This window comes from Danio aesculapii, chromosome 23 (assembly GCF_903798145.1).
Source record: "Danio aesculapii chromosome 23, fDanAes4.1, whole genome shotgun sequence".
In the NCBI taxonomy this organism is placed as follows: Eukaryota; Metazoa; Chordata; class Actinopteri; order Cypriniformes; family Danionidae; genus Danio; species Danio aesculapii.
The window spans coordinates 11690312-11703799 of NC_079457.1; positions in this window are offsets into that span (position 1 = coordinate 11690312).

A 13488-nucleotide genomic window follows, 5' to 3' on the forward strand; every position below is an offset into this window, starting at 1 on the left:
GGCTAAAAACCTACACGACGGGAATTCTTTGATTGCGAGGTTTACATGTCTGTACTGCACTTCAATAATGCAACTAAAATAGGCACACTCCACATGTCTTAATTCGATTTCTGTTTAGTTTGATTTATGACCTTAATCAAATTAAATTAATCAAAAATTGCTGCTTACATGGCAGACTCTTAATCAGAGTATTGTCTTAATCTCATTAAATCAGATTATTGGTGTCCATGTAAACGTACTCAATGTTTATTTTACGAACTGCAAAAATATATTAATCTGAATTTTTTAAATTCTGACCGCCAATAAAATACAATTAAAGGTTCTTTGGGGAACCCAAAATTGATCTGACATCAATTTTTTTTTTAATTTTCAGAGTTTATTAGCTGTTATTAAGAGCTTCTTAACACTTTAAATCACTTGCCAAAAACCATAACAAAAAGACTACTGCTAAAGCTGCTATATATTTCACAAACACCAGATTCTTGCATAACGGGCCAGTTTAAACATCATAGACAAAAATTATTCATTAAGAAAGGTTCTTTAGGGAACCCAAAATGGATATTTTATAGCATCGCTGCGAAAACCTCCGAGCTTTATTTTTTATACCATAAGGATGGGTTTATTATCAGTTATTTAGTGTTTCTGCACTCTCTATATCACTAGCCAAGAACTGACTAAAAGACTACAACTAAAGCTAATATTTTATTGGAATATTAGATCAATATTTAACTGGCCTCTCTAAACATATCTTATGTTAGACAAAGACAGCTTCTTTTAAAAAACTGTTCGAGTTATGATTCTTTATGAAACCCAAAATGGATCTTCCACAGCATCGCTGAGAAAACCTCCTTTTGGAGGATTATTTTTAAGAGTGTAGACATTGAGTTTATTAGCTTTTATTTAGTGTTTCTGTGCTCTTTATATCACCGGCCAAGATCCATAACCGCAAGACTACTGCTAAAGCTGCTATATTTTTTGCTAATACCAGATTAATACATAACAGGCCTCTCTGAACATGATATTTCCTAGACGGCTACATTTTCCCTGTGTGAAGTTTTGCTTTATGGGAATTCTCCATCTTATCGCCCAGATCTCTTGCAGTATATCATGCTGCTTTATGAGCTTCAGCAGATTCACTTCAATATTGCCGGATAAACTTGGCAGAAGTTTTGAGACGCTTCTCCTTTGGCATTTTCCTGTGGATTAAACGATATTAAACATGCATCCTATCGACCGCTGATTCAATATTTTATACTTGCGCTGGTGTGCTCTCCAATCCCACTTGTGATTTGTTTACAGACTCTATCGAAAAAATTGATTAAACTAATAAAGGTTTGAACATTCGCACCTCCCTGACCTTCCATAAACAGCTAGTGTCATTGTTTCCACCACTGAGACGTTTATGAGTCCTGTTTGCTCCGAGAGATACATAACGCATGGTGCGCGAGTATGCAATATGCCTCCAGCAGAGACCCGCGGAGTTCACACAGCGACTCGCATGCAGGCGCGCATGTTAAAAAGCCCTAATGCGTCTCTTTAGATGTTGTGCAATTACATGGGAGCATGGGAAGGCCTTTCATTTCGCCTCATTGCAATTTTCCACCTGAACAGGCAAGGTGAGGCGAGAGGTGAGGCAGAGGTGCACGTCTTATGAATCCTTGAGCTTTTGACAGACAGCAGCGGCCTTGCTATTTACCCTTAGAAATTTTCACGGGTCACGGCTGTTACAGGGGGTTCACACTGATCTCCTCGGCATCAGCGAACGCGACTGATGCACAGATAAAGGGGATAGATGGACGTTTAGGGAGATGAGAGTACAGATAGACACTAGGCCAAAGTGACTTTGGCAGTGCGCTGCTATTGATCAGCTTTATGATACATTGATTTATACCAGACACTTTCAAGTGCTTTGAAGAGATATGAGTCATGTACATCCTCGCTAATCTCAGGGGCAGCAGGAGGGGACTGTGGTTAAAAAGCGTCTCTGATATGAGAAGACATGCCTATGATGTCTTAAGACTAAAGCTGCACGTTCTGTATCTGTTAGGAATAAAGGTGCTCGGGAAAACAAATGGCCGGAGAGCTGCTTTTGATAATTTCAGGAAAGTTTTAAGGATATGTTCTCAGCTTTCAAAGGAATAAGGGTTCTCGGGCGAGACGTTCGTGTACACGCCCTCACGCAAATACACACACATACGCAGATAAAGAGATCGAGTGAAGATTTATGTGACAGGGAACTAATTGCATGCCGCCATTTGTCTTAAGGAACTGTCACCCGATCCTTTCTCATGGTTTTTAACAATTATATCAGAAGAAATATACGTACTGCACGCCATTATAGGAAATTATAAGCAAGTTAAAGATCAAGTACGTGAAAAAGGCATTGGTTGAGCAGAAATGTAATGGAAGTATGAGACGTGAGGTTGACAATTGCAACAGATCTCATTTAAAGGACACATCTTGCTTCATGTGTTGACACATGTGGTTGATTTCATAGTAAAAGTATTGTTGACACTATTTGATTGTATTTAGAAACACAAGTTTGATAGTTATGTGTCATATGAGAAGAATCTGTCATTTTAAAAAAGTTAATTCACCATTAAATTAAAGATTTTGATCATTTACTTTGGCTTCTGTGACTTTTTCTTCACAGAAGATCACACTTAAAATTATTGGTGGCCAAACAAATAGGTGCCAACTTCCTTCCATTGACATTTCTTTGGACAGGGGTGCCCAAACTCGATCTTGGAGGGCTGGTGTCCTGCTTTTTTTTGGTTCCAACCATAATTAAACACACCTGAACCAGCTAAGCAAGCTCATTCCAGGTATACTAAAACTTCCAGGCAAGTGTGTTGAAGGAAGTTGGAGCTAAACTATGCAGGACTAGTTTGGACACCCCTGTCTTAGGATATCTGTTTGAAATATCTATATTTTGAAGAACAATGGATTTCAAACATCATTGTTACTCATCGTCTTTCACTGCCTGAACTGTATTACATTTCTCAAAATATCTCTTTTGTACTTTAGAGAAGAAGAAAAGTCAACTGAAGTTCTTTTGATGAGTATTTGAGGTCCAAACAGCAGTGGTGTTTGCTTACTTCTATTGCATGAACAAAAAACACAGAATATTTTCTCAAAATATTTGACACTAAAGAAATAAATGACAAAAGAAGGTCAAATATTTGTGCACAATCACTAGAATTCTGAAATATATATATATATATATATATATATATATATATATATAATATTTTTTTTTATATTATATTATTTTATTATAGAGTATATATTGTTGAATACTCAACAAGATATTTGGATGTACATTGAATTCCAAATAACATTGGGACATTTATTAAAATATATTTTGTGTAACACTTTAGCTTAAGTGATAATTTTCACTGATAAATACTGGCTTATTACCTGTGTATTATTAAGATATTACCTGTTTATTAATATGATCATATTCTACATCCCTAATCCTACCCAATTCCCTAAACCTAAAAACTACTAACTGTAAATAAGCAGTTAAAGCTGCCGAAATGCTAACCGGTTAGCATAACATCCCTTAAATACAATCTCTCCCCTGTTGTCCAAAGCCACGCCTCCTGAAATTGCGAACGCTCACGTTTAAAGATGACAGAGACCCACTAGATCATGTCATTCATCGGTTAGAAAACTTTATAGTACTTTATAATACTACAATTCTGAACGAAAAACTGTATTATATCTAGCACGTTTACAGTTATCCAGTTAGCAAGCAAAACTTGTCTCACTCTCTCATCAGTCTTACTCATCACTCTCTCACACACTTTGTCCTAAAGTGACTACTGTATGCTTAGTGATTGGCCAGCAGCTGCAGGAATTACACTTCTTACTATGCCATACTGGCATGCTATTTCAGAGCGAATATTCAGAGTAGCATGGTAAACAATGTAAGGACTGTCACAGGTTGTCATTGTTCAAAAATGAACCAATGTGAATATAAAACCAACTTCAGCTCAGTGAATCAGGCTAGGCGGAACAGCACTGATTACTGATGTTTTGTTTATAAACTAAATAAACATCTACATTATCAATGCTGTAAAAGGTCCCTTATGAAACTGAAAATAGTCACATCAATCTTTCACCAGAAGATTTCAGTGGCTGAACAACACTTCTGTGCATATAACCCATTCATAACAGCAAAATCTACATCAGCTTTGTGTGACTAAAATAGTTTAAAAACATAACATTACCTGTCTAAGAGAAATACTTCAGCCATGGTGTCATCCTTACAGTGTGCAAAAGTAACTACAATATTCATTCATTTAGCGCTGTCACTCTAACCACGTGATCGCGGCCCACGTGAACGCGCATCAGTGGATCTGCGTGAACAGTTGCGGTTGTTCAAATCTACATTTGCTGACAGACAGTTTGGGCTACTTATCAGAATTATGGAAATTATCAGTCCGACAATATTTAATTAGATGAACATTTTTTAGTCTTACGCCGTACCCAGAACTTAAAAATACATATAAATACATTTATATCATTTACAATCATTACTATTGGAATGTGAAGAGACTTTCAACCAGCACAACAAAAATGTTTCTGAAGACAATCACCTTCTGCACCTTTAATTAGTAGTTTTGAGCTAAAGGTCTTAGATGCTTGTTAATAGAGAGAATTGTACATTAAAATAAAGTAAAGTAAAGTAGTAGTTTGGTAGTATAGGGTAGAATTAGGGATGTAGAATAAGATCAGACTTTATAAGTACTAATAAACAGTTAATAACTTAATAATTGGCATGTAATAAGCCAGTTTTACTGATATTTTGAAGAATATTAAAGTCAAAACACAGAGACGTCACTCAAAATACATTTTGGAGTTCTTCACAGGAGGAAATAAGTCTTGGTTGAAATGAGCGTGGCTTTTCTTTTTCAGGGGAACTGTCCCTTTAAGCTGTCAACTGCACATGTTCATTCTTTATGGTGTACTTGAGTGAATTGTCTGGAGTTTAATGGGTATCACTGTGAATGTTGTTTCAGAAGAGGCAGAGGAAGTTGAAACATGTCGAGTGGTCGTTCATTGCCAGCATTGATTGTAAAACGGTCTTTCCACATGGAAACAACACAATATGTTGCAATCCTGAAGCCAATTTACACCCATAAGACAGAAGCAGGGTTTGCTAAAGCAAGCACAGCTAGTGCTCATTCCTGCATATTGTTTTTGGGAATATTTTACTGGATTCTTGCATAGAGATTTTATTGTGCAAATCATCCAGCATATATGTTTTACATTTATGTTTTTAGCAGATGATTGTAACCAAAGCTATTTTCTTTTGATGCGTTTAGCTTAATGCATGCATTCCCTACAAATTGATCCCATGCCGTGCTTTTTTTGAGCTTCATGAATGCATTGTTTGCGATGCTTAAAATAACGAGGCTGGTTGACGAGAGTTGTTCTTTGTGTTTCTAAGAACCCAGATGTACAAGTTTTGTGGGGTGAAATCATCTAGTAACCACCTAGAGCAACCTGGCACACGCACATGTTAGTAAAACTTCTTAAAGTGATAGTTCACTACAAAATGATACACTTTTGATATTATTATTACTCACCTTTATTGACTTTAGTTTCTTCTGTGAAATAAATATATTAAAGAGTGTTTATATGATCTAAGTCAAGCTTCTAGTTGAGTCAACTATTACTTTAAGCGGTTAGCAACTGGATCTTGATGACCTTTCGAACATCAGAGAGCAGGAGAGTCCAAACTTGGGCCTGGAGGGCCAGTGTCCTGGAGACTTTAGCTCCAACCCTAATCAAACACACCTGAACCAGCTACTCAAGCTCTTACTAGATATACTAGAAACTTCCAGGCAGGTGTGTTAAAGCAAGTTGGTGCTAAACTCAGCAGGACACCAGCCCTCCAGGACCGAGTTTGGACACCCCTGTCTTAGAGGTTGCCAACCCAGACTCAGTCTGAAAACGTACACCTATACACATTTCTGTAGAGTGCCAAATACGTCCCAGGAGCTATTTTTTTCGCGGTTTTTGTTTTCGCGAATCCACCGGAGATCACGGTGTATGCTTTTAGAGATCTCAAAATTCTCTCGAAATTGCTATTTGCACCTGCTCTTCTCGCGTACATCCAACAGAGGCTGCTGTCAACTGACTGACTGGCTGACTGACAGACTAATCGATTGACTGATCTACCCTCTTCCTTCCCTAAACCCAACCAATAGTGTTTTCAAAAGCACCGATTGACCAGCGCTCACCCACTTCCCTAAACCCAACTAACAGTGTTTTGGAAAGCAATCCAGAAAAAGAAAATCCCTCACCTGATATTTACTATGTTTTCAGATTTTACCACATTCTCACCCTGTTATTTACTTGTTTATTTTTTTTTTGGCTTTAGTTTTTGTCTTACCTGCTTTCTGGAACAGTTCTTCAGCAGACTTGAAACACGTCATCGTGGTCAACTCTTTTTTAGTTCCGCTCCCGGCATGTTTTATTCTGCACCGAAACCGCTCCCATATTTAGCCATTGTTCACCCGCTGCCTGACCCGCTCCCGATGGTTCCCGTTAAATTTAGATCTGGTTTCCAAAATCTCACGCTAAAATTGGGTATTACCAAAAGAGAAAGATAACAGATAAAAGTGTATGTTGTGCAAGGATTGTAGGATAAATGTCCCTCTGTGATGAGACATGAGTGCTGCCTTAACTGAGAATAGAACACAGCCAGGAACTTTGTGTCTAACTACAGCTCCAGAGGTGTAGTTGCAAACGTACAAGTTTGCGACACAGTTTGTGAATGTTCATTGGAACGAAGGATTTGGGAAACGCATAATCAACTAACTTTGTTTGTAACGACGGAACTTGCAACCTTACTTGGCTAATGATGGTTTTTGGAAACGCACCCCTGGTCGGGAATGCAGACCTTCTAGTCTCAAGTCCACCGACGTACGCAGCGAGCTATTGGACAAACAGTAGGAAAGCCATCCATACGGAGATAAGCAGTCAGCTGGTTGCGTGAAAAGGAACAGTGTCGTGCCGCCCCCATAGCATTCATTTTAAAGATGAAATGCAGCCATACGTACTTCTAGCTACATAATTTGTGATCTCCAGAAATGTATATAGGGGTACATTTCAGAATGAGCCTATGTTGGAGGATACATATATATTTGTCCAAAAATAGTTTAATTAATAAGCACTGTCTTACTTAAAGGGATAGTTCACCCAAAACTGAAAATAATTTACTCAGCCTTCATTTGTTTCAAACCTGTTTTTTTTTTTGTCTTTTACGCACAAAGTAAGATAGTTTTAAGAAAGCTGGAAAACTTTAACCATTTGCTTCTATTTGTTTTTCCTACTATAGAAGTCAATGGTTACAAGTTTCCAGCTTTCTTCAAAATATCTCCTTTAGAGTTCAACATAATAAAGAAATTACGCTAATTTAATACAAAAATTGCATTAATCAGCCAATGGCACTGAATGTTTAACTATGGGAATCGTAACACACTATATCAGTGGTTATCAGTGGCAGGCCACAAATTGATCAAAAGCAAACATCAAGCCAGCAGTAATGGGAGACGACAGTGACAGTGGTGTTTGCATTTCTGTTGTGTGCTGATTGAGATGAATCGTCTAGTCGGATCGTCCACATTTTTGGGTCGCGTATGAGATGTTTTCTTAGAGTGTCGGGTGTTGAAACAGGATATTATTTTGGAGTCGAAGAGCTGGATGTGAGCACATTCCACAAAGAAACTGCAGCAGGCCTGTGTGAGTGAAAATGACTGCAGCTACAAATCATTCTCTCTCTCTCTCTCTCTCCCTCTCTCTCTCTCTCTCTCTCTTTTTCTTTCTCCTCCTCTTGCTCTCATGACGTCAGGAATGTCGAGCACTCCCTGCTCCTTCCCTTGGGGAGAGGGTTTTACGATTGAAACCTGACACCGTTTCTGTGTCCCATAAGCAACAGAGCGGTAACTCACATCAAAGACAGCCAGCGTCGAATCACAGCACGGCCATAAATTTGCCTGTCGCTCTTGGACCAATAAGGAGCGAGCATTAAATCAACTCTGTCACGCTGGCAGCCAATGGTGGGGCGGCGGCGGTAAATCTGTCAGGCGAGCGTCTGTTAACGGGCGCTGTGGTGCAGATGGGGAATCCACTAGGGTGAGGGGGGAATGAAAGTATATATGAGGGAGAGAAAGAGATGGAAAGATGGAAGAAGGGAGGGGAAAAGCTGAGCACTTAGAGGTAAAGCGTGCAAAAATCTTCCTTCGGTTACCCAAAGATTCATTTCAGAAAGCCATAATGGCCTGAAAATCAAAGTGTTGTGCAGGCGGTAAGCCGTGAAAACTCGAGTGGAACAAGACCAAACATGACCACATGAGAGAGAGAGAGAACAGCCAAAGAAAAACGTCATAAAGCTTAATTGCTACCACTGCTGTGTGACATTGAGTGTCTACAACAAAAGTGAAATACGGCCTTGTCTCGCACTACAATTACATCACTATCTTAATCACCGCCTCTGTCACGATTATTTCAGTTCACGACACTCATTATACACGTTTGAAATGCGCGATAGCTTGTCAAACGCAAACCTCAAACACTACTTTATATGATATGACATAAAAACGAGACTGAAACATGTCGGAGAGTGTGAAACCGTGACCTGTGGGCCTTTGCACGTTGCTGCAATGGGTGCGCACCAGATGTGTTCATACGCAAGAACGTGCACGGCTAAATAGAGCCTGTTTGTGTGCAAATGCATGTGTGTGTGCAGATGTAACGCAGCGGGACGGACTCTTCAGGGATTTGAGTCTCCTTCTAAATCACGGGGAAGGGAAAGAAGGGCCTCCTCTCTTAAAATGTCAACAGGCTGCAGCTTATACTCCGCAAACATCTCCGGCTCAGATCGACGGGCCCCCGTTTTCAGCAGCGGACCACGGCCAAATTCGGTGACTAATGGCGCAGGAGAATCGAAAATAGAAATGTCTAAACAGGCTTGCGGACATATCCAACTGCCTGGCTGATAAATGTAGCGTGCCTTCGCTTGAATTTATGTGTTTTTAAACTCTCCGTCATGTGATATGAAAATAAGGTGTACTCTTACCCTGCGGTCCAGCCAGAGCAATAACATCTGAATGGCACGCTTGAAATGCGTAACGTGCTCTTGAATAAATATTGTGCGATTATTAAATGAATGCGAACAGTTAGATTGCATGAAGACCTGAGAAAATTGATAAATTGGATGATTTCGGGACTTGGTTGTAAGATACTGCAAAGAAGACGCCAGATAGAATAGCTTGCTGAAATACTACTGGATCAGCAAAAGCTGTGGCATTGCTGTTGATTTTGGCTGCCTCTGCCTCCAAGGTGAAATGATTTTCTATTCGACGGGAATCCATAAACAGGCCCTGTGAGGGCGAGAGGCGCCATAAAACACATCAGCCCGTATGGAGGCGTTTCCGCTTTCGACCATGCGAGCCCAGGGACCGAGGCCATGGCAAGCAGCGCTCTTATCTCAGCCTGGCGGTGACCAAATCCATTCATGCATTGCCCGTCCTCTATTCCAAGTCGTTTTCTATGGTCTTTTGATGAATTTTGCCTGTCTAAATTTGCCTGTTTCCGAGAGCGCTCCGTAATTTACCTACATTTATCGCAATGAGCTGTTTGCTCAGCTTCGGCCCTGAGCTGCATGCATGATTAATACGAAACACTGACGCTGTCTGTCTCGCCCTCCCCCTTACCTGAGAATAGAAAACGACTCTGATCCTGCAGATTTTTGGTGAAAAGGTGCCAGTTGGTGTGTGGAAGTGAGTCGGGAATATTCATGCGCTGACAGACGGACTGTAAGCTTGAAGATGATGATAATTTATTGACTGTTGCACACTACACACACACACATAAGCAGCGTCTATCAATTACAAGCCTCTAGTCCACACGCCTCTGACAATTTTACTGCGTGTTTTGTACCGTGTGTCAAGCCACGCTGTTTCAGTCTATTATACTCATTCCTCTATAATTAATATAAATGACCTTTTTTTTTGCCTTTTTACTGCAGTGCCACTGTAATTAGTGGATGAAAGGCATTCGTCGGCTGCCCGTAGGCAATGCTGGAATATTCTGATGAAAGAGCCATTTTAGTGGGGTGTAGACAGAAACAGAGGTCAGATTTACCTCATTTCTGCATTGCTTGGGTCATACAGAAGGCTGACTTCAACACCTGCCCTTTTGCCATGTTTACACATACTTATATCATATGTAACCTTGACACTGCCCAGCACCTCCCATCTTAAGCCTAGGGTTGAAAACATGTCATTTAAATCAGCTGCATCAATATGGTGATTGCTTCAGATCATAAACAGGGCTGTCTGAGGGAACATATTGTTCCTGAGGGCTATACGCTTTTTGAAGGTGCATTAGCATATGGTCAAGGTGCATGTAATTTCTCTAGGCTTAATGACGGTTTCAAACTGGTCTTTCTTCGCACAGATACTCGTAAAGTGGCATCCGAATGTGTTTAGACTTTTATAGAATGGAGCAAATGAAATCAAATGTGGTCTCTGAACACTAATGAAAATGCTGTCTGTTGGTGTCAAGTAGTCCCTCCAGGATTCTTGCATCAATTTAGTACAGAATCATAAAAATGCCACTCAATTTGGAGGAGCTTGAAGAGTTTTTAAAGATTGCTGGAGGTTTTGGACAGCCTTAGAAACATCACAATGTTTTCCCATTCATGGTCACTGTAGAACTGCAATGCTGATTTATTGAACAAATGCAATCGTTACATTTTATAAATGCATTTTAGCATTCTAATGCTAATGCTAATTTTTTTTTAACGCAAAAGAGATTTGTTTCGATAATTAGATTTTTGATTCTTAGTTCATGTGTCAGTAGAGTTAGGCTCTAAATGGGGCATATGCACACGGAAATTTAATTTCAGCCAGCCTCATTGCTTCCGGTGAACTGCCTTTCAATTATAAAATTGCCAAGTTTAAGGTCTGATTTCTTTAAAAATTAGTGATCTTCACTGCCTGATATCTATACAATATAAAGTGGAGCTCACACCGGACAAGAAGCACTGCATTAAATTACATTTTCCCCTGCCATGTCTTTAAAATATGACCCCAGTCAATGGAGTTTCTGCGCTAGCCTGCTGGTACTGACGTTCAGGGCTTGACATTAACACCCGCCAACCCACCAAATGCGGGTAGATTTCAGCTGTGGCGGGTTAGACAGACGCTCCCATTAGCCACTTTGGCTGGTTGAAAATAAATTTCTAATGCTAGTTTTCTTAAAAGCAGGGTTCGACAATAAGGACGGCCTGATATGCATGCAAATATTTTAAATATCTTAAAATAAAGAAGCAGCACGACCAACAAAAATAGTATTCGCACGAGCAAAAGAAAGCAGGTGAATACCGAATGAGAGGATGATCGCTCGACTATTTAAAAAGCGTGCATGCTCCCATTTCCTAGCGCGAAGCAGCCATGCAGAAACGCCACTGCTGTGATTGGTTCTCTTTGAAATAGACTGAACAAAAAGAGATGCTCGTGCACCCACAGTCCTGCTGCTTTCAAGAGCTCCAGATGTTTTTCAAAATGTCTTTTTGCAACCAACAGCAGTTGCCAATTTCGCTTTACACATTGTTTATTTTTCACCTGCTTGCTTTTGCTTACAGTTATTTTTGTTAATGGTTTAATTATCATTTTTTACAATTACATTGCTTTAATAGGACATTAACTCCCCATTTATGTGTAGTTAACTGGTGATCTGAGAGACCTAGCCATTATTTTAGACACTTCGCAATATTTTTTTTGTCAATTGTTTGTTTTTTTAAGAAAATAATGTTGAATAGAAAGTGCACATATATAGCTATATTTTGCTTGTTTTGACACATTATTTAAACATTTTGGCTAAGAAATAATTATAGATTTTTTTGTGGTCAGAGAAAATTGTGATAAAATTTGAGAAAACAAATCGTTAGCGATTAGCCCTGAAAAGTTATGTGAAATAAAACGAATCGCAGTGAGTTACTATGAAACCTCAACCCATTTGCTCATGCTCAGTGTGCAAGCTCATACACAACACTAAAAAAGGGAAATGAATGAGAAATAACACAAAATCTAAATTAAGTAATTTTAGCATGTCAAAGTCAAATTTTATGCATATAAAATATATTTTCCTGACAACAAAATTGTGGCTAGTGAAAATGGCACGTGGCTAGTAATGTTAGAAACCTAGCCACAGTGGCTGGTGATCAAAAAAGCTAATGTCAAGCCCTGCTGGTGAGGCTAGCGGTTACAGGGTCTTTCATCTCGTTTTATGCTTGAACAACTAAATGAACACTTAAGTCTATTTAACTGAATGTATCGTAATTATGTAACAACATCGATGCTGTAAAAGGAACCTTAGAAATTGAAAATGGTCACATTAAGCTTTCATCTGAAGTTTATAATTGGCTAAAAACACTAGCTATACATATAGCCCATTATAGAAATTACAGAGCCCAATATTTCTTGATGACAAAAATATATATTTTTTATAAGATTGTTGTCTTTTCCCAGTGATGGGTTGCAGCTGGAAGGGCATCCGCTGTGTAAAACGTGCTGGATAAGTTGGCGGTTCATTCCACTGTGGCAACCCCAGATTAATAAAGGGACTAAGCCAAAACGGAAATGAATGAATGAATGAAGATTGCTGTCTGTGATGTGAAGGAATTATTAAATATTACTGCAAATTTAGAGAAAACAAAATGCCAATGAATCAGCATTTTTAAACTGCAAAAAATGTGTTGCAAGATCCTGGAGGGACTGATGTAAAGGGTATTTAGTATTAGTATGAATGATATATTCTGGTAAGGAATGCAAAGGTATTCACTCCAGACTCTCATGATTGGATAAGCCACTGTCAGGCTGGTTGGGATGCTCAAAGCTGGGGTTGAAGTTTTATCTTCATTCTGAAAAAGCTTTTTGCAAGCAACAGATAAATCATGAGCCAAATGGTATTCCTTTCCATTAAAGGTTCTTAGAAGTCCATTCTGCAGTACGGACAAAAAACTGACTGACAATGATTAAATTAATTCAGTGGCACTGCAACAGCTCAAATTATTCTAGAATAAACAATAATTGGGCAGCACGGTGGCGCAATGGGTAGCACAATCGCCTCACAGCAAGAAGGTCACTGGTTCGAGCACCGGCTGGGTCGGTTGGCTTTTCTGTGTGGAGTTTGCATGTTCTCCCCGTGTTGGCGTGGGTTTCCTCCGTGTTCTCCTGTTTCCCCCACAAGTCCAAAAACATGTGGTGCAGGTGAATTGGGTTAGGTAAATTGTCCGTAGTGTATGTGTGTGAATGAGTGTGTATGGATGTTTCCCAGTGATGGGTTGCAGCTGGAAGCTGCAGGATTTCCCAGTGATGGGCATCCACTGGTAGAACATATGCTGAATAAGTTGACGGTTCATTCCGCTGTGGCAACCTCAGATTAACAAAGGGATTAAGCCAGAAA